This window comes from Papio anubis, chromosome 19, assembly GCF_008728515.1.
Source record: "Papio anubis isolate 15944 chromosome 19, Panubis1.0, whole genome shotgun sequence".
Taxonomy (NCBI): Eukaryota; Metazoa; Chordata; class Mammalia; order Primates; family Cercopithecidae; genus Papio; species Papio anubis.
This window is the reverse complement of record NC_044994.1, coordinates 52087221-52107617: the sequence shown is the minus strand read 5'-3', so window position 1 is coordinate 52107617 and position 20397 is coordinate 52087221. Positions and strand designations below refer to the sequence as shown.

General features: G+C 42.1%; 1 protein-coding gene and 1 long non-coding RNA gene across 3 annotated transcripts in view; both read left to right on the top strand.

The window, feature by feature from the left end:
- Positions 1-20397, top strand: part of CCBE1 (collagen and calcium binding EGF domains 1) — a 286745-nt gene that overhangs the window by 85165 nt on the left and 181183 nt on the right. The gene's annotated exons all lie outside the window — the stretch shown is intronic.
- LOC103879774 lies at positions 14895-20134 on the top strand. The gene is made up of 2 exons (XR_640540.3): positions 14895-19285; positions 20015-20134. It is a non-coding gene; the product is annotated as an uncharacterized LOC103879774 (long non-coding RNA).

Sequence of the window (20397 nt, the reverse complement as noted above, 5' to 3'; positions counted from 1 at the left end):
GCACTGTTCTAGCTGTGTCTGTGAACAAAACAAAGGTCCCTCATAAATCTTGCCTTCTAAAGTGACTGGGAGTAGGGGCAATTAGTGGAGGGCAGGCAAAAGAAATAACCCCATACCTTATGGGACAAGGCAGCAGGTTAAATAAACTATATGCCAAGTATCATATTGATAAAGAATAAAGCCACTCCTGGCCCTATGCTCACAACAAATGTAGGAGAAACAAACTTATAATTAACTGTAGTATAATGTGATAAAAATATATACCAAATGCAGTGAAAATATCTTTAAGATCTCTTCTCTCTTTTTTTTTCTCCAACAGTTGGTCAGGAAAGACTTGACCAGCGCAGATGACATTGGAAATGACTCTAGAATGGGAATGGCATCTGAGTAGACAGAAAGCTACTTATTCAGAAGGAATTGTGTGGGTGAAATTACACAGCGTGAATGAGCATGCTGTTAGGGAACAAAAGCAACAGGTTCTGGATGAGAATGAAACCAGAAGTAAAGCTTTGAACAGCCTTGCAAATCCTAAGAGATGACCCTAGAGATGGTAGGAGACCATCCAGGTTTTCAAGTCCAGTGGTTTATACCATCAGAGCAGTATTTTCTCATGATCACTTCCATAGAGTAGAAGACAAATATGGGGGATACTAGGAGGCCCACCCATGGTTAGTCTCCTAATCTAGACTTGATGGAGTTCTGATCTCCATCGACAGGGCTGGTGGAGAAGGAAGGAAGGAGAAGAAAGATAAGGGGACATATAGTTGTCAGGCATTTGTCATTGGATATATTAAGTGGGAGAAAGAATGGAGTCATAGAAAACTTTACAGTTTCTGGCTTGAACATATAGTTGTGCCGTTAACTAAGAAATGGTACATCCTATGGTTTGTTGTAGAGGTGTGGGAGGACATAATTGTGATTGGACACATGCTTCTTATATGTTAACGTTTGTTGTGAAATAAACAGATGTATGTAGGTTGGGTAATGTCACCCTATTTAATATAGCATATTAACGGAAGTCAGGAGGACTGCGTCCTCAGCTCAGCTTTTAGGACTGACCACAAAGTCTTGGAGATGGGTTCAGAACCAAAGAAACAAACATTAAACTAGGCTTGAAGGAAGTGAATTTCAATCAGTCTTTAGACTAGATCAAGATTGAGAGCTCAGGATATGCTTCTGAGGCCCTTCCTTCTGGGTTTCATTGACTAGCAGCCATAGCATGGGTCTTGAGAAAAATTGACCCAGCTGTCTGCTACTCCTGATCCTGGTCAGTGTGCAAAATATATACCAAATGCAGTGAAAATACCTTTAAGGTCTCTTCTCTCTCTCTCTCTCTCTTTTTTTTTTTTTCCTCCAACAGTTGGTCAGGAAAGACTTGACCGTGCAGATGACATTGGAAACGACTCTAGAATGGGAATGGCATCTGAGTAGATAGAAAGCTACTTATTCAGAAGGAATTGTGTGGGTGAAATTACACAGCATGAATGAGCATGCTGTTAGGGAACAAAAACAACAGATTCTGGATAAGAATGAAACAGGAAGTAAAGTCAGTGAAAAGTACCCTCCAAAAGTAGCTTGGGAAGGCAACCCAGACATTATTTGGAAAGACACTGTTGTTTTATTAGTGGGTAAGTGTGTTTTAAATTTAAATTAGAACTATGTGAAAAAACAATGGTAAGTAAATCACTTTTTGTTAAAGACCTTTCTGGGTATATCTGTTCTTTAAATATATTGATATTTAAAATAGAAAATATTGCCCATTAGAGAACCAGGCACAGTGGCTCACGCCTGTAATCCCAGCACTTTGGGAGACTGAGGCAGGTGGATCATTTGAGGTCAGGAGTTTGAGCCGGGCCGGCATGGTGAAACCCTGTCTCTACCAAAATACAAAAAGTAGCCGGGCATGGCAATGTGAGGCTATAATTGCAGCTACTCGGGAGGCTGAGATAGGAAAATCTCTTGAACCTGGGAGGCAGAGGTTGCAGTGAGACGAGATCGCACTACTGCACTCCAGACTGCGTGCAGAGCAAGACTCCACCTCAGGTGCGCACCTGTAATCCCAGCTACTCAGGTGACTGAAGCATGAGAATGGCTTGGACCTGGGAGGCAGAGTTGCGGTGAGCTGAGATTGTGCCATTGCACTCCAGCCTCGGTGACAGAGCAAGACTGTCTTCCCGTGCCAAAAACAAAAAACAAACAAACAAACAAAACCATCAGAGAAAAACATCGTTGTGCTTCAATTTTAAAGAGGTGAGAGGTTTAGAGTTACAAGTGTGGGATTGTGAAAGTCATTAAGAACTAACCATATTGATATCTTTTAATTACTTTTTAATAAAGATGGGGTCTCACTATGTTGCCCAGGCTGGTCTCAAACTTCTGGGTTCAAGTGATCCTCCTGCCCAGGCACCCAAAGTACTGGATTACAGGCGTGAGCCACTGTGCCTGGCCTCTATATTGATATTTTTAATTAAGATTCCAAAAGTTAGACAATTGAAGTCTAAAAAGAATGGAACATACTGAATGCAGTTTAAAACATTCAGTGTAATTTGTAAGTTTCCCTTAAAATAATTGTTTAAAATTTGCTTACATAGAATCAGATTTGTAAGTTGAACTAGAATTCTTCAGAGGAAAACAGGAATTTGAATTTTAACTTCAATACATTGAATACTAATTTTTAAAATCAATAAGACAAAACAACCCTTGAATCTTTTCTATATACAGAAATCCCTCTCAAGGGTACAAAAAAAATCACACTGACAGAAAACATATTTTGCTGTTTGTACCTTGACATGGCTTAACTGGTGGCAAAATGATTCCTGTGTTCTGCCTGCTACTATGTAGTTGCATGGTTATCCTCTACCACCCCCAACCCCATCCATCCCCTGCAGCTGATGTAGATACACAGGTGCAGAGCATGCTCCTATTTTTGATCCAGTTACTTCCCCTAAGAGCAGGTCTTTGCCCTTCCCACCCCACTCCCCAACTCAAGCTCCTGATGAAGGAGTTTCCTTTAGGTCTGACTTCTCCAAATTCCTTTAGGATTTAAAGTCCATACCTTGCAATTTAGCACTTAATGATATGCCCTCTTGTCACAGTCTCTAATTCTTTCAGTATGTGTGAGTCCTTCCTTCCCAACCAGACTAGGAATTCTTTTCTTGCTTATTCCCGCATCTTGGTTCCAGCCAGCCATCTAATATGTTTTTTTTTTTTTTTTTTAAATGACCCTTGAGATTGGGTGAGTTCTTTTCCCTAACCACTTTGAGTGAAAGGAAGTCACCCAAGGCCAGCTTTAAGAATTGTCTGCATGGGGCAGCTTCCGTTGCATAGCACTGCGCTCAGGCTTCAGATACCTTGGTTTGCATCTTGGCTCCATTATTTATTGGCTGGTGTGATCTTGGCTAATTTATTTCAGCTGTCTAAGCCTCAGTTTCTACAGGCTCTTAGCCCAGTTCCTGACAAATAATAAAGCTCCATAAATAATCATTGTTATTGGTAAAGTCAGCTGCCCAGAAAACCTCTACTTTCTAGGGAAGAATAGAATGACACAATCTCTAGCAAGAGTGCGGGGAAGCACTCTCCATTAGCCCTAGAATTGCTGTAGCCTTTTTGCTGCCTTGGGGAAGACAGGAGGCTGGGGCCCTCTGAGCATTGTTCTAAGCTGCCACCACAACACTGCCTGGAGGGAGGGTTATTAAGGGAGTATGAAGAGCCAGTGCTTCTGCCAAAGAATTAAGATCTTATTTGTCACTTGAGATTGGCCCCAGTGGCTCTTAACCTGTTCAAAAATGTGCAAAGACTTGTTGACTGAGATACTATCCTCTATCTAAGCCTATGCTTAGACCTGTGAATTCTGGAAACTGAGTAGAGGCATTCACTGGCTTAGGGGTATGAAGAGTCATGCCAAGCCCAGCAGCCTGTCACTTCTGAGTTGGACTCCAGGTATGTAGCTTGGAACCAGCAAACAGTAGACTTTACCCTGCTCTTAAGACTTTATGGACGTCTGTTTTCTCAGTGACTCTATATTTCAATCTATAACTCTGAACTTGATGTGTAAGTCTCAGGCTCACTTTCGAAGCCTTTGATGTCATGAATGGCATTTTCCTGCACTCGGTATACAGAAAAATGCTGCTGCTGCTTTTTTTTTTTTTTGGACAGAGTCGCGCTCTGTTTCCCAGGCTGGAGTACAGTGGCACAATCTTGGCTCACTACAACCTCAGCCTCCCAGGTTCAAGCGATTCTGCTGCCTCAGCCTCCCAAGTAGCTGGGGTTACAGGCACACGCCGCCATGCCCAGCTAATTTTTTGTATTTTTAGTACAGATGGGGTTTCACCATGTTAACCAGGCTGATCTCAAACTCCTGACCTCAAGAGATCCACCCACCTTGGCCTCCCAAAGTGCTGTGATTATAGGCATGAGCCTATAATCTGTGCCTGGCCCAGAAAAATGCTTCTTGACAGTCCTCTGCTTCACTCACATATGGGCTTCTCCTAAAATGTGTTTTGAATAATGGTCTTTCTGCTTTCTGAAAACTTTGGCCATGCATTTCCTTTTGAGTGGTGATCAGTGGCTCATAAAGAAAGGCTATATACACATATGCATCCCAGGAGCCCTTTCCTTTCTTTTCTCTCTAGTCCTGGCTGACACTCTGTCCACCTCTTACTTGAAAGCAAGGGAAGAAGCTGCAAGTAGCAGCTGAGTGATACTTAATACATTATGAAGGCAGAGCTGCAGTGTGATGTTAAGATTGCATTGATCATATGTTGGAATAGCCAGAGCCGGCGGTGAGATCTCTTCTCAGAACCGTGCAGGTGTGGAGCTCCCAGTTCTTTGAAAGCAAGCATACTGTTGCAAACGGGTTAATTTCCTCATTGTCTTTGTGCTAAAGCTTGAAGTCCCACATAGTGAAAGTATTCAGGAAGCTGAGTGTACCTGATTCAAAGGGCATGGGCTTTGGGGCATCTCAGTTGACTGTTATGCATAATAGAGATGTTGTGGGCTGTGCCCACATCAAACCCTTGCGCCTTTCCTGTTGGCAGCCTGTGAATCCCCAGGGGCGCTGGCGGAGCAGGTGGGAGCTGCATCCTGAAACCCACTTTTCTAGCTGGCTCTGTGAAGAATGCGCCGGTTCACCTTTGACCTCCGTGTGGGGCTCCGTTCCTCATGTGTCCATCTGGGGCTTGTTGGGCGTATTTTCTGAGTGACCTCTGGAGCCCTCTTAGGAAGTAGCTGCAGGCACCCATGCTCCTTTCCCTGTTGGAAAACAGATCAGACAAGGCCAGATATGCAAGGCGTGTGAGATGAGCCCTTCTGAAAAGGAGCACTTAGACAATCTGTTGAAAACACATTAGATTCTGGTGGATTCCAAAATCTTTTTTTGTTCTGAAGCTTTGTTCTGTCAAGACCACTTGAGGATAAGATTTTCTCTGACTAGAGTCTAGTAATCTTTTCTGTTCTAGTGGTACATTGGCCTGTTACTTTATTGGGGTATTTGGGAGGCAGGAGGGATAAGGGGCAATAGAGCCTAGAATGATGTTAAATGGTCTTTATATTAAAATCCATTCTTGAAAGTTAATTTTGGAACAGTATCTTAATACTTGCACAAAAGTATCAGGACACATAAATGACTTTGTATCCAAAACCCAACTTAAGATATGAGACAATGAGACACTTCAATAAAGTTAATGCACCTGCTTGGTCATCCCTTCCTCTTTTCAGCCCTCTCTGCTTCAGCCAGATTTAGCCACTGTTGCAAACTTGGTGTTCATTGCTCCCATGTACTTTCCTCTACTTTTAAACTTAGGCATGTATCCCTAAGTGACAGAGTAGTATTTTTCATGTTTCTAACCTTCATATATTTTGTGTGTCTTTGTATGACTTTCTGCTAAATATTAGGTTTGTGTGCTACATCCATGTAAACTCAAGCAGTTCTCATTAGCTGGCGTCCACTTTTCTATCATATCCCATTGCATGAATAAACCAAAGTCAGAGAAAGCACTTATTAGTACAGAAGAAAATGGAAATCTTGCCCAATCACACTGAATATTGTCCCTGGTATTTGCCCAATCATCTTGAAATAACTGGGTCATTACTTGTATGGGTAGGTTTTCTGGTATATTTTAAGAATTGAAAAAGTTATGCTTTCCTGATGTTTATAGGAGAGGAATAGACCCTTTATAGAGAACGCCTTTGCAAATACACTTAAATAAACATAACACATGAAGAATGTATTGGGTAAGGGTGAAACTGATCTTGAGTAAAGATACTTTTAGAGTAAACTAGGCCAAAAAGTAAGAAGTTCATGACTAAATTGTGGCAGTAGGGATTCAGGGAAATAGAAAGATTTAAGAAACACTGAGAGGGTAGAACCTATAGTACTTGGCTGACCAGATGTGGAGACTGAGGTAAGGGAGAAGCCAAGGATGACTCCTGTCTGGCTTTGGTCTACTGGTTGAGCAATGGAACTGTTCTCTAGCATGTGGAAAACCTAGGAAGGAGCTGTTCTAATGGTGATGATGGTGGATTTTAAGATAATTTTAGATGTGTACCTGCTAAGTTTGACACATCTGTGAGATATGCAAGAGGAACTGTTCAATACACCACTGCATATGAGTCTGGGGCACAGAGATTTGTGAGCAGGAGATCTACTTTTGAGAGTCACTGGAATATGAATGGTGGTTGAAGCCAAGGAAGTAGATGATGCATCAAGATGTGTTTGCATGAGAAGGGAAGATGGCTGAAGACAGAACCCAACAGAATGCTAAGGAATCGAGAAGCAAGTATGGGGAGCAGTGGCCAAAAAACGGAAGGAGAAAAGTGCTGTCTCAAAGATAGAGGGGAAGTTTCAGGAAGGAGGAGTTGGTCAACAGATCCACATATGACAAGTCACATAATGCAAGCACTCAAGTCTGTTGGATTTCCCAACACAGAGGACATTGGTGACCTTCAGGAGAGCTGTGTAAGTGGAAGGTGGGGCATAGAAGCCTGATTACTGATTAGCAAAGACTGGATAATGAGAGAAGAGATGACACATATAGATGACTGCTTCAAGAGATTTGGATGGGCCCAAGAGAAACAGATGGGTAGCAAGGGCCTAATGTGTAGGTTTGAGGAAAATCTTCTATTTTGAATACAGGAGAGGCATGAACACTTTTATGTGCTAAAGGGAAAGACTCGGTGTAGAAGAGAAACTTGATTATGAACAAGAGAGAAGTTTTCACTAATCCACAGTAAACACTTTCTATTAAATTTCATTTGAAATGCTTATAATCCAGTCTTCAAAGTTTCCCCTTGAAAATTCTTACCTCTCTTGAGTAGTTAACAAATTTGACTTCAAAGAGCCTTCCCTAGATCATTTCATTGCTGATGTGAAATTTAAAATGGGGGCTTGTTCTTGTGCCTTCTCTAAAACACATCTCTCAAGCAGGTGGTAAGGACTGAGGGTGGCTCTTCTTAGAAATGCTAAGATGGTATTTGGCAGGAATGACACTAAATCATTTTGTCTTGCATCAACACGTTGGCCCAAGTTTCTTAAATAATCTCTGACATGATCAGGAAGTAGGAATCTAGGGGGTCTGGAACACAAAGTTAAATTGTAGTGTTGACCTGTAGGGAGTCCAAAGAAAATCCTGGAAAAGGAATTGTGTAAATAACAATAATAGCTAATGCTTATTGAACACTCATGTGACAAACGCTACTGAGTACCTTGTTTCATATATTTCTCTTTAATTTTCAAAATAAACCCCATTACGTATATACTTTTTAATCCCCATTTTTACTTTGTTTGTTTGTTTGTTTATTTATTTATTTTTTGAGATGGAGTCTCACTGTCGCCCAGGCTGGAGTGCAATGGCACAATCTCAGCTCACTGCAACCTCCCAAACTGGAGTGCAGTGGTATAATATCAGCTCACTACAACCTCCGCTGCCTGGATTCAAGAGATTCTCCTGCCTCAGCTTCCCAAGTAACTGGGACTACAGGCACGTGCCACCACACACAGTTAATTTTTAGTAGACAGGGTTTCACCATGTTGTTCAGGCTGGTCTCGAACTCCTGACCCCAGGTGATCCACCTGCCTCGGCCTCCCAAAGTGCTGGGATTGCAGGAGTAACCCCCACATCTGGCCGTTAATCCCCATTTTTAAATCAGGTAAATCCAGAACCTGGGGTTTGAAGAAATTAATCAGTGTCACACAGGAAGTGGTTCAGATTTGAACCTGGGTTGAGACCAGAGTCCGTGTCTAACCGTTGTGCAATGTTAGCTTTCAAGCTCAGCAAGGTGCCCTAGGACAGAATCTGAGGCTGCTGAGAGCAGCTGAAGGGAATAAGGGAAGAATGAATGTCTAAATCCAGCTATGCCCAGTTCCTTTTTGCGTAGTGTGATTTATGGGACTATGTAATGATGATGCTTTGCAGTTTTATCTTTACAGTCAGTCCCCAACTAAGGAGTTGTACCCAATAGTTCATTATATGTCTGTTGTTTGAAATTTGGAATGATTCTGCAACTGGAACAATAATGGTAAATAGTGAGTAGGCTCCAGTCTAGCTCATCTGAGTCTGTGGAATAATCCACCCATAAACTGGTTCAGATAATCAGATTCTGGACTCTGTGAGGGCTTTCATGTCATTCGTGAACTCCTGGGCCATATTCCACAGTGCTGACTGGTACATGCTTATCTAAATGTCAGCCAAAAGCATGCAAAATTAGAGAACCAAATCTGCATTGTAAAAATACTATGTTTTCAGCTGTACTGGACAGGACTTTTGGCTCAACCTTTGTTTTCAAGAGTAAGTACCATGCTTTCCTTTGATTGGACTGACTGAGGCAGTGAGTGCTTATGTGCATTTTTTTTTCAATTCAGCACACCTTTTATGGAATACCTACTCTATCCTACCCTATGCCAGGCCCTGCACCGGGCACTGGGGATACAGACATGATTTGGACAGTCTAGCTTGGGAAACAGTCTCATGTCCAACTAATTATAAAACAGTGAGATAAGTGTCACAGTAGAAGCATGAACCAAGGAAGCACAGCACATTTGGAGTGTGGACATTTATCAGAAAAGGTTTCTTTGAACAGCTGGTGAAATATGTAGTGAGAGAAATAGCATTCTTGTTGCAAATATAAGGTTAACCCATTTTGGTTAACAAGGCACTCATGTTCAGATTTTTCAGATAAAAAGATGATTTTTTTTTTCTTCTAAAACATCATGGGTAACAAAAGATTCAAGATTAAGATACAGCCTCCAGAGATGATTCTTGTGTTTCTTGACACCCTTCCAAGGTTTGTTTATGTCACCCTGGGGCCCCGTGGAGATGCTTGGTTTGTAAATGATCCGTGCAAGATGCAGGGAGTCGCATATGGATGGGATGTTATCTTTGAAGAGTAAAGTTATGTTTACTACTTTCTTTGAAGACAGTTTGTAATGGGATGTCATGACAGCCTTGTTAAGTATGCAGATAATGAAAATCAACATCTGACTTCTAAACAAAAGTCGGGGGGAAAGTGCACAGAAAGCCAGGATTTCACCCATGTGCTTTGCGGTTTGCCATGTGGACACTGTCTTTGTCCCAGATGCCTCGCCGCTTTCCCTGAAAGGGTCACTGTGTCCTTCTGTCACATCTGAGGAGTTCCATCCTAAGGAAGTAAAAAACCAATTTGTGGGAGTTCCAGTGCCTCTAAGGTCTGTCATGGAGTGTGCAAAAGATACACAAATGTGATCTCTGCCCTTGTCTGAAGTATTTTTTCCGAAACAGTGAATGGACAGTTAAGAATTAAGCATGTATTACTAAGAAAACTTGACTTGTTTTGACAATCATTAAACTTTGGGGTAAATGGGAGTTGAATCGCAAAGCACTATAGGGGTTGAGATCATCATGGTTGCTTGAGAGCAGTGGCGTGCTTCAGGCGGAAAGCTACAGCTCGGATGTTCGAGCATCGCGATTTCTCCTGGTAGCAGATTTCTGACTGGGTCCTGGCTCGCTTATTTCCCCAGTGGAGCAGCTCACTTCCACCTTCACCTTTTCCTTCCAAAGACTGCCAGAGGGAGGATAGCTTATCCCAAAGCCACTCCTAGCAGGTGTCCACTTGGCTCTGGAACCTTTCTCTGGCAACAATTCAAGTACGTCTTATGTTTCAGTCTGAGGGTTTGCTGGGAACGTGAGGTATTTTATCATCCACCTAGAAGTGTTATTTTGGGAGAAACGAGAGGCAGAGTCCCCACATGCTCTAGGTGGGTAGCCATCTAGGCTGTTGAGAGGTCAAAGAGGCTCCTTGTCATCCCCTGGTTTTCCAGCAAAGCCTTAGCATATTAGAGATGATCCTGGAATACCTAGTAATTATGCAGAATGGCTGGCCACTGGGGAATGCTGGCCAACCTAAGAGTTACCCACCTGGACCACATTCTTTTTCAGGCTCACTTGGCATGATGCTTCTGCCATGAAGCCCTTCTCCTGGTGGGGTGAGATGCCCCTTTAGTCTGTGCTATGCTCCAGCTAGTTCATGCCCTATTCCAACCATCAACCCACCTGTTCTCTATAAGGATAAAACTTGTCATTTTCCTCTTGTTATCACTGTGACTGGCTTTTAGCATATAGAGGAAAGATCCAGCTTTAGTGTTCTTAAAGTGTTTAGCTGTTCCCTAAAACATGTTGCAGAAAATGTTATATCACAAAGATCAAAGCTCACATCACTGCCAGACTCCCTCCTCCTCCATTTCTCCCTGTTGTGCCTCCCAGGGGCAGCAGCCTCTGCTGGGGCAGAACCACCAGCTCCTGTGCAACAGATGACACTCCTGCTGTGGGCACTTTTCCCAGCCTTTGCAATCAAGTCAGGCCAGAACATGCTTTCAGGAGGGCATTGCTTTAATCTTCAGGCATGATGAACACGGTGTAGGTGACAGTGACTGTGTATACTGAGCTCCTGTCTCCAGTCTGAGGTGGGCCTGGAGCTGCCAGGTCCCTACTGATCACTGGATAAGATGGGTGTCTTGCCCCATTCTGACCCTACCTATCAAGCATCTTAGCAACAGCTGACCAAGAACAAATGATACATTTTTAGAGACTTGGTATTTGTTTAAAGTACATATACTGCTAAGCCGACAAAACCAGACAGTGTACATTTCAGGTTTTAAGAAGCAGACATCCTGGTCTAATGCATCTCAAAATTATCCTTCTGAAGAGTTGTCCAAATTGGACATTGAAACAAATGCCTATTGAAGCAATCACATACCATGGAAATTTCCTTCTTTACAAAATATCCCATATCTGCTTGTTTAATTCACATTTTTCTGTTACAGAAGTAGATGATCAGCTCTCCTTTTAAATACAGGTGACTGTGGCCAGTTACTTAGTATGTTGGCTGATATCAAGGGAGTAGTAATTTGACTTTATTGTGTCTGACCAGTAATGTGGACTACAGAGAGGGCCAGTTTGAGACCCTCATTTGCTTTTTTTTCCTGGATAAGTATCTCTGTTCTATGTGTCCTCCCACCCCTAGCCCTATGAAAATGGAAGATGGTGCAGTCTAGTGGTTAAGAACTCAGGTGTGCGGTCAGATAGACTTGGGATCAAACTCCAGCTTCACATGCACACGCTTTGCACCCTTGGACAACTTGCCAAACCTCTGTGTTTTGTCTTGAACCTATGAAAAGGAGTAGCATGCTGCTTCCTGGCTCTCTCCATCACTGTTTTGGCCTTACGTGCCCCTCCATCAGCTAAGCTCTTATGGGGTGAAGAGGGGCCCTCGTTAGATAAGTTTTCCAGTTTCTTGTTTACTTTCTCCTCCATTGGACCCTCCCTTACTTGCCTGCCTAAGAGGAGACAAAGTACCGGAGAGAAACTTCCCATTTTAAAATATGTGGATTGTATCAATGGTCACATGTATTGCGTGTCAGGCTTCCCACTTCATTTTTACAACAGCACTACAAAGGCGTCCTTTTTGGATGTGGAAACAGAGTCATCGAGAGGTTGAGGACCTTTCGGCCTGAAGAGGTCGGGACAGAGCTTCAGATGTCCACCTCCAGCACTTGGCACTTCCTCAGATCTCCATCCTAGCTGCTTTGTATCTTTCTCTTCTAATGTACTTGCCTGGTCTCCAGTATTTTAACAAGGATAAGATGTACTGTTTCTCCTAAAATAAAACTGGTGCTGTGTATCTTTCTAAAAAGATAAGGGAAGGTTTTCTGGGGTGGGAGAAAGAAAGAACAACTTTGTAGTAGGAAGAGAATGCTAATTTCATTTTGTGTTCTTGCTGGATTTAATAACAACACAGGAACATATAATTAGTAGATAATTCTGTAATTACTTAAAGATGAGCAAAAACTTGAAAATGACCCAGGATGTGAAAGGTCTTGAAGCAGGGAGGTATCTTCCCTGGAGGAGGCCAGAGACTGTATTTAAATCAGATGTTTTACAGAGAGATGAGCCATCTTTATCTTTAAAGGCCAAATTCTGACTCTTCACAGGGGTAGAGGTAAGTGATTGTTTTAGAAATAATAATAATAAAAACTTTATTTACAAGAACCTTTAACCAAGGACCTGAATGGTCTACTTGAAATTAATTCATGAATCCTCACAACACTTAGCTTCTCTCATTCCTTCACCCACTTAAGGGTTTCCAGCCCCAGGGACCAAATTCTATGCCCTAATATTTGAGGCAAGTCACAGCTTCTCTTCTTCTAATATTTGAGGAAGTCACAGCTTCTCTTCTTCTCATGGTCATTTTAGAATCTTCTGAGCAAATGGTTAGCATTTGGCTATGGTGGATACACACCCTGGATTTTTTTCAGGGATAGTTTAAGAAATATTGTACTATTAGTGCTCTGTGTGTAAGAGCTAACAAATGGAGTTTTCTCTTCCTGGGAGCATGTGAGTGTGATTCGAGCTTACCTCCTTTAGTTCCCATGACAGTCCTAGGAGGTCAGTATTGTTACTGCATTTTATGATTCGAGACAAGACATAGAAGCTTAGCAAGTTGTCCAAGGGTGCAGAGCCTGTGCTTGTGAAGCTGGAGTCTGATTCCAAGTCTGTCTGACCTCAGGCCTGAGCTCTTAACCATTAGGCTGCACTCTCTTTCATTTCATCAGAGCACATAGCAGCTTTGACCACTCTGTAGTCTTCTGGCCCTTACCCCTTGTTCAGGCCTTGCTTCTCTCTGTGGGGTCCTCTTCCCCATGCCTCTTGCTTTCCAAGTCCTACTCATGCCTCAAGGCTTCCCATAAGGCCTTTTCTGGTTTTTACAACTTATGGTGATCACATCTTAAGATTTTTTCCAACTCAGGATTCAGAGGGCTTTTCTCTTTATCCAGTGTCTTGTTACATGCATATATATGCCCTTTTTGTATTTATGTATTTTCTGTTTTCAATGTGGTTTTTTTAAAATCTAGATCTTTGTAGATGGGAAAACTTACTTATCCAGTGGTTTTATATTGGATTTATTCTTTGCATACATACTAGGGATACAAAGAAATATGAAAGATCAGTGCCTTGAATCTTTGCGATTCTAATGAATTGATGGAAGAAGAAAGAAACAGAATCACATAAAGATGATGCTAATAGTGTGTATAACTTCACAATCTCTCTTCTGATATGGATGTTGAAAGGCAGAAGCAGAATAAGACAGACAGTCACAGGAAAACTTAGCTCATTTTGCTGCTCCAGTATCTTCTGCCATTGTATCACCCTAAAGAATGATCTTGGCATTATCTGAGTTTGCATTTTTCTTAGGTTTTCATTAGCTTCATGGGACCAAATTTGTGGTGTTAGTAAATATATATATATATTTTTTAATGAAATTCACATTTATAATAAGAAATGGTCTCTTGCAAATGATGGGCACTTACTTGAATTTAGGTGGATCTTTTTTTGGTATTTCTTACTCCAGTCTTGCTGTACCATGTCTATTTTTAAATGTTTCAGATTTGTGGATGTTCTAACTTTCGTTTATAAGCAAGCTAATCAGTTGCTGAATTTTCTAGTCATTTAAAGATGAGCAAAGTGGAAAAGGAAATATCTTTTGGAAAAACTAATAGTAACGAGGGAGGGTGTTGAAGGGTGTGTATGGTGGGAAGGCACAATTTCTTCTAAAATTTCAAAGATTTAAATAGAGAATCTGGCTCAACAAAAGAATGCACTCCCCTCACTAATTCCAAAATGTCCCGTGCTGCATATATACTTTCTCCGCACAAGTTTTGATGTTAGATGATGATAAAAACAATTAAAAGAAAACTGAGGCTGGGCATAGTGGCCCATGTCTAATCCCATCTCTTTGGGAGATCAAGGTGGGCTTAAAAGTTTAAGACCAGCCTGAACAACATGGTGAAACCCCATGTATTTGTCTGTTTTAATGCTGCTAATAAAGACATACATGAGAGTGGATAATTTACAAAGGAAAGAGGTTTAATGGACTCACAGTTCCACATGGCCGAGAGGCCTCACAATCATGGTGGAAGATGAAGGAGGAGCAAAGGCACATCTTACATGGCGGCAGGCAAGAGAGTGTATGCAGGGGAACTGCCCTTTATAAAACCATCAGATCTTGTGAGACATATTCACTATCATGAGAACAGCATGGGAGAGACCCTGCCCCCATGATTCAGTTACTTCCCACTTGGTCCCTTCCATGACATGTGGGAATTATGGGAGCTACAATTCAAGATGAGATTTGGGTGGGACACAGCCAAACCACATCACCCTATCTCTACCAAAACTACAAAAAATAAGCTGCTCATGGTGTTGTGTGCCTGTAATCCCAGCTACTCAGGGGCTGAGGTAGGAAGATCACTTGAGCCTGGGAGGCAGAGGTTGCAGTGAGCTGAGATTGCATCACTTCACTCTAGCCTGGGAGACAGAGTGAGACCCTGTCTTACAAAAAAAAAAAAAAAAAAAAAAAAAAAAAACCCTGAGACATAGCTAATAAAATAGATCCCTATCCATAGTACAGAATGGGCCCCTTCTTCCCTCTTGAAAGCAAGGGAAATGGGTTTAGAAAAGTTGCTAAGGAAAAATTATTTATACTCTCCTCCCTGCCACCCCTTACCAACCTTAAAGCCTTCTTGAAGGAAGATTGGTTCCAAGGCTAGGGGATGAGAGGTGAAGATGCTAACTGAAGAATCAAGACCACATTACTCTACATAAGGAAAGAGAGGAAGTGGCTCAGAAGGGAGGAGTTGGTGGTTACCAGCCCCAGGGGGCAGGAGGAGATGGGGATAGTTGGAAAGAGAAAGCTTTGAAGCCACTGTCTTTGAGAGAGAAAATTTAGCGGCATGGGGAACCTTTGCTAACCCAGGTGAATTGTAACCCTCTCCTTCATCTTCCCACATATCCTTCAGTGGAACCTATGTTGTTTATTGAAAGTGGTGGTCCCCAACCTTTTTTGGCACCAGGGACCAGTTTTGTAGAAGACAATTTTTCCACAGATCAGAGGTGGGGGATTGTTTGGGGATGATCCAAGCACATTACATTTATTGTACAGTTTATTTCTATTATCACATTGTAACATACTTCTATAACTCACCATAATGTAGAATCAGTGGAAGCCCTGAGCTTGTTTTCCTGCAACTAGACAGTCCGCTTTGGGAGTGATGGGTGACACTGACAGATCACCATGCATTAGATTCTCATGAGGAGCGTGCAATGTACATCCCTCACATACACAGCTCACAAGAGTATTTGCCCTCCTATGAGAACCTCATGCCACCACCGCTGCTCTGACAGGAGGGTGGAGCACAGATGGCAATGCTCACTTGCCCGCAGCCCGGTTCCTAACGGGCCACAGACCTATCCATGGCCCAGTGGTCAGGGACCCCTGATTTAAAGGAACAAAAATACCTAATATTTTTCTGACATACACAGCAAAAACAATAGTTGCAAGACAAGGGGCTCTTACTCTGGAATGACTCACATGTTTTGTTAGAAAATTCACCAGCGTTCTGTGGGATTAGGGTGAGTTTTTGCTCTGAAATGGTGGATGGAAAGGAAGGGAGCCAGGGATGGCAATGTCTTTTTTTTTTTTTTTTTTTTTTAACCATTAGTCCAAAGTCATGGAATATTTTGTTAAGAACTTACTTTAATTGCCAGCAACTATTGTCTCCACTTTAGAAATGCCTAAATCTCTTTAGGAGCCTGTCATGTCTCTGACTCTAGTCTATCCATAGACCCCCGGCTATGTGTGTTGCCTGCATTAATTCTTCAGGCAGGAATTATTGCTCCTGTGGTACACATGAAAAAGTTAAGACAGAAAGACAGTAAGTAGCCTGCTCAGGATCTCATGGTCAGAAAGAGACTTCGAACCCAGATTTGATACCAAATTGTATACTTTTAGCCAGTGTACCATAAGTGATAAGAAAATTCAGTAATGGCCAGGAATGATATGTGACTATATGAGTGAGCCGTATTAATGAATTCCATTCATTACATGGTGGTGATGAGGATTAAGGAAATGAGCTGCAATAGAAGAGTTGCTGTTTCCATTTTAGTCTTCATGTAATTCAGTGCACCTTCTGTTTTATCCAGGTATGGCAATTACATTAATTCTAGATGCCTGATAGATTCCAAACTGCATGTTTTCTTAATTGAGTGCTTGCATATATATTATCTTTTAAAATTAGTTCTAAATAAGATGATGAATTAATGGTATCCAGCGTGGTGCCTGGCACATAATATAATTTGTAGATCTTTATAATATGACTTACAAATCCTTCACCCAGCCTTCATCTGTCCCTTCTTCCTCTTTTCCCATCTCCTTCCTTCTTGCTTCCTCCCATCCTTCCTGTATGAGTCAAGACTCATTGGGTTGAGGGTGGGAGGAGAAAAATAACTAGAAAAAAAGTAGTAGTAGAAGAAGAAAGGTAGGTTGGTTAACGAAGAAGAAGGGAGGAGGAAAAGTAGCAGTGAAGTGTCCACCTAGAAGTGGGTCTGATATCGGCCATGGCTGAATTTAGGGACTCTGCCAGCATCTCCAGGATTTGATGTTTCTCCATCTTTGGTCTCTGCCCACCTCTGTGTTGGCATCATTCTCAGGAATGGTTTGCATGAATTGCATCAGTTGCTTGGCTATGGGGATTCAACAGCCTCCAGAAATGCCAGGTTCTCACCCTTGAAGCCTCAGATTTAGTAGAGAATGTTTTCAAAAAGATCATGGAATTGAGCCTGATCTCCAGCTTGGGTCATATGTCCATCTGAGAACTGCTCACTCAGGTCAGGGGAATGTAGAGCTCTGACTGGCCAGGTTTGGATCATGTGCGACCCTTGGCTGCAGGAGTTAGGGCCACACCTACCTCAGCTACATGGATAAATGGTGGAAGGAGTGACTCTTCATGTACTACAGAAGTAGTACAGAAGTAGTACTGTGGGTTGGTTAGCTCAACAGCATTTCCAGCATCCACCTGCTGTGCCTCCACATTTCAGAGGATGGAGAGCTAGAAGTGGCATTCCCAGATTCCTCAAACCTGGCATTCTGGGTGTGCTTTAGGTCCTGTTGGTCATCTGCACTCAGGTGAAACCTGAATTCAGAACTGAGTCAGGAAGTAAAGGAGCAGCACATGTGGCTGATGCAGACTGTGTTTGTGGCAGTGCGATTCGGCTTCCGGCAACTTCATATGGTAGCTTCCCACAGTTGTGAGGGGGCGACTTTCTGTATCACAACAGAGGCAGTGTGCTTTTGGAATGAAGGGGATATTTTGGCAGCTTAACCTAGTCCCCACTGCTTCAAGCTTGGTAAATCACTGGTTTTATAAATCCCTTGGTACTCGCTAAAAAATCCCTTTGTGCTAATGCTAGCTGGTGCGCTCTCTGTTGTCTGCTGATCCCTAACCAGTGTTCTCACTGGAAGATGAGGGCATGATACTGGTTAAGCAGCTCAACCCATGTCCACCAATGTTCCTAACCTCCATTTCCCCCGGATTTTCTCTTTTCTGACTCTAGTTTCCTTTCTTTCTTCTCTCCCTCTCCGTTCCCTTGAAATTCAGGCTGTGAGTCTCCAAGCTCTGTCCTTTGAGAGAGATTAGAAATAAATGATCTACCCTTTTCTTTAAGAGGGCTAGGAATTATCCTCAACTATTTTGGAACCTCTCAGTTATCCTGACTTTGGGTAACTGTGTTCAGTGTTTTCAAGACTAAATTTCTTGATAGGACCTCATGGTCTTATTACTGATGCAATTCATGCAAACCATTCCTGAGAATGAAGCCAACACAGAGGTGGGCAGAGACCAAAGATGGAGAAACATGAAGTCCTGGTGGTACTGCCAGAGTCCCTAAATCCAGCCATGGCTGATACCAGACCTACTTCTAGGTAGACACTTTACTGTTACTTTTCCTCCTTTCTTCTTCGTTAACCAACCCACCTTTCTTCTACTACTACTTTTTTTGTAGTTGTTTTTCTCCTCTCACTCTCAACCCAATGAGCCTTGGGTCAAACAGAGAGGATGGGAGGAAGCAAGAAGAAAGGAGATGAGAATTTCTCATCGATTGGCTGTAAAGATTAAATAGCATGCTGTATGTATATGTTACACTGAGTAAATTCTGTAAATGCTTCCTTGCTTATGCCTTATTCTTACCCGTTTTCTTCCTTTTCTGACACCACATTATGTTGACTAATAGCTATTATCAGTGAAGCACGTATTGCATGCCCAGGCATTCAAAGTGCTTTATATGAATTGACCTTGTTTAATCCTCACAACCTCATGAGACAGGTACTTTTATTATTTTTCAGATGAGGAGATGGAAGCACTGAAGGATTATGTAACTTGTCTGTTTATGCAACTAGGAAGTGGCAGAGCTGAGATTTAAACCCCTAGCCTGATCCCAGAGCCAGGCTCATAACCACTGACTGGTCTGCTGCTCTATTCCTAGTGCCCTGGCCAGCTCAAGATTAAATGCATGTGGAAGCCTTTAATTATTGAATAAAGTGTACTGCCTTTCTTCTTTTATGCTTTACTTGCCGTATCTTCAGAACTTCTGTTCTTTCTTCATTTCCTTGCTGTGCTGATCTGTTGGCATTTAGCCATCCACACGTTCTCGTGGTAACTGTGTTTGTGACTAGTGGCTTATGTCTGTGAGGTTGTAACTGGGTGTGTGTCCTTTGGCTGTGAAACAAAGGTTTTGCCCATGTGTTGCTGGTTGGCCCCCTCAGAAGTCACACCCGTGGCCCTCTCAACACTTCATTGATGGTCGGGTCACACTCAAGCCTTTGCTACGTGACGGAAACGGACAGAAGGTTTCTCAGGACTCTTGCTGTCTCAATCATGTAAAACGAGAGACATGGAGATGAGCTCTCTTCTCAGCTATCAATTGTGAGAACCTGGGCTGAGGCATGGGGAGGACATTGGACACAGGAATTTGTCTTCTGTAGTAAGACTGAAGTTATTTGCTGCTTAACAGCTTTTCCCCGCTGCTGCATATCATAGCCAGGACCAATGTCTTATCAGTTTAGACCTAGCCTGCTTCTGAAATATCATATTCTTCTATCTTAAATACTACTAAATGGTCTAGGTATTGAAACAGAAATACTTCCAAAATGGTCAGTTTACAGTCCCATGACACCTTCAGTGTTGAACAAGGAAGACTCATGATTACTGGACAAAATTATTTGTAAAAAGTAGACTTATGCCATTGTGCGCTGTTCCCAGCTGGCCTAGGGTCAGGGTTAGTGGACCCTGACATCTGTATTTTACGTCCAAGCAGCTTTCTCTCCCCTAAGTCCTCTTCGCTGTCAAACACTGAAATGGTTTGAGCTCCAGTTTTGAAGAAGAGACTGCTTCCTTTATAGGGATGGGAGAAAGTTATAGGCAAACAGCCACTCTGTTCAGACCTCTTGTTTATTTCCTGCATTCTTTAGCCATTTGTTTTAAACAAAATTGTTCATGTAGGGATTTGTTTATAGAATTAAAAATCCTAGAGAATAGGTACTACCATGTAAAGCACCTTATAGATATGTTTTTTAGTTTAAAAATGTAGATTTTATAAAATGGACATTTCCAAGAAGTCTGCACATCATCATTCACCCATACTTTGCTTTTCAGTCACTTCTTGGAGGTAGCCAAGTCCTTGGGGTATCTGATGGAGAGAGCCACCACTGCGGGACCTGCTTGATAAAGCCTTAACTCCTTCATCCTGGTATTAAAATGTAATCATCCTGAAAATCTTTACAGTACATTTGCTCGCCCTGCCAAAGAACTGATATGTTCAGTTACACTGAGGCATGGAAAAAAGTTTAATGTTTTCACATATTTAACACTATATTTATACATGTTCACCTTTTAAAGTTATTCTTTGATTAACTTTATAATTGATTGATTATATTTTATATATTTTGTAAAATGTGAGAGCTGATAATATTCATTGTAGGAATTTAAGGCAACATGGCCAACAAAGTGGGAAAGATACTTTCAGTTGAAGGAACTTG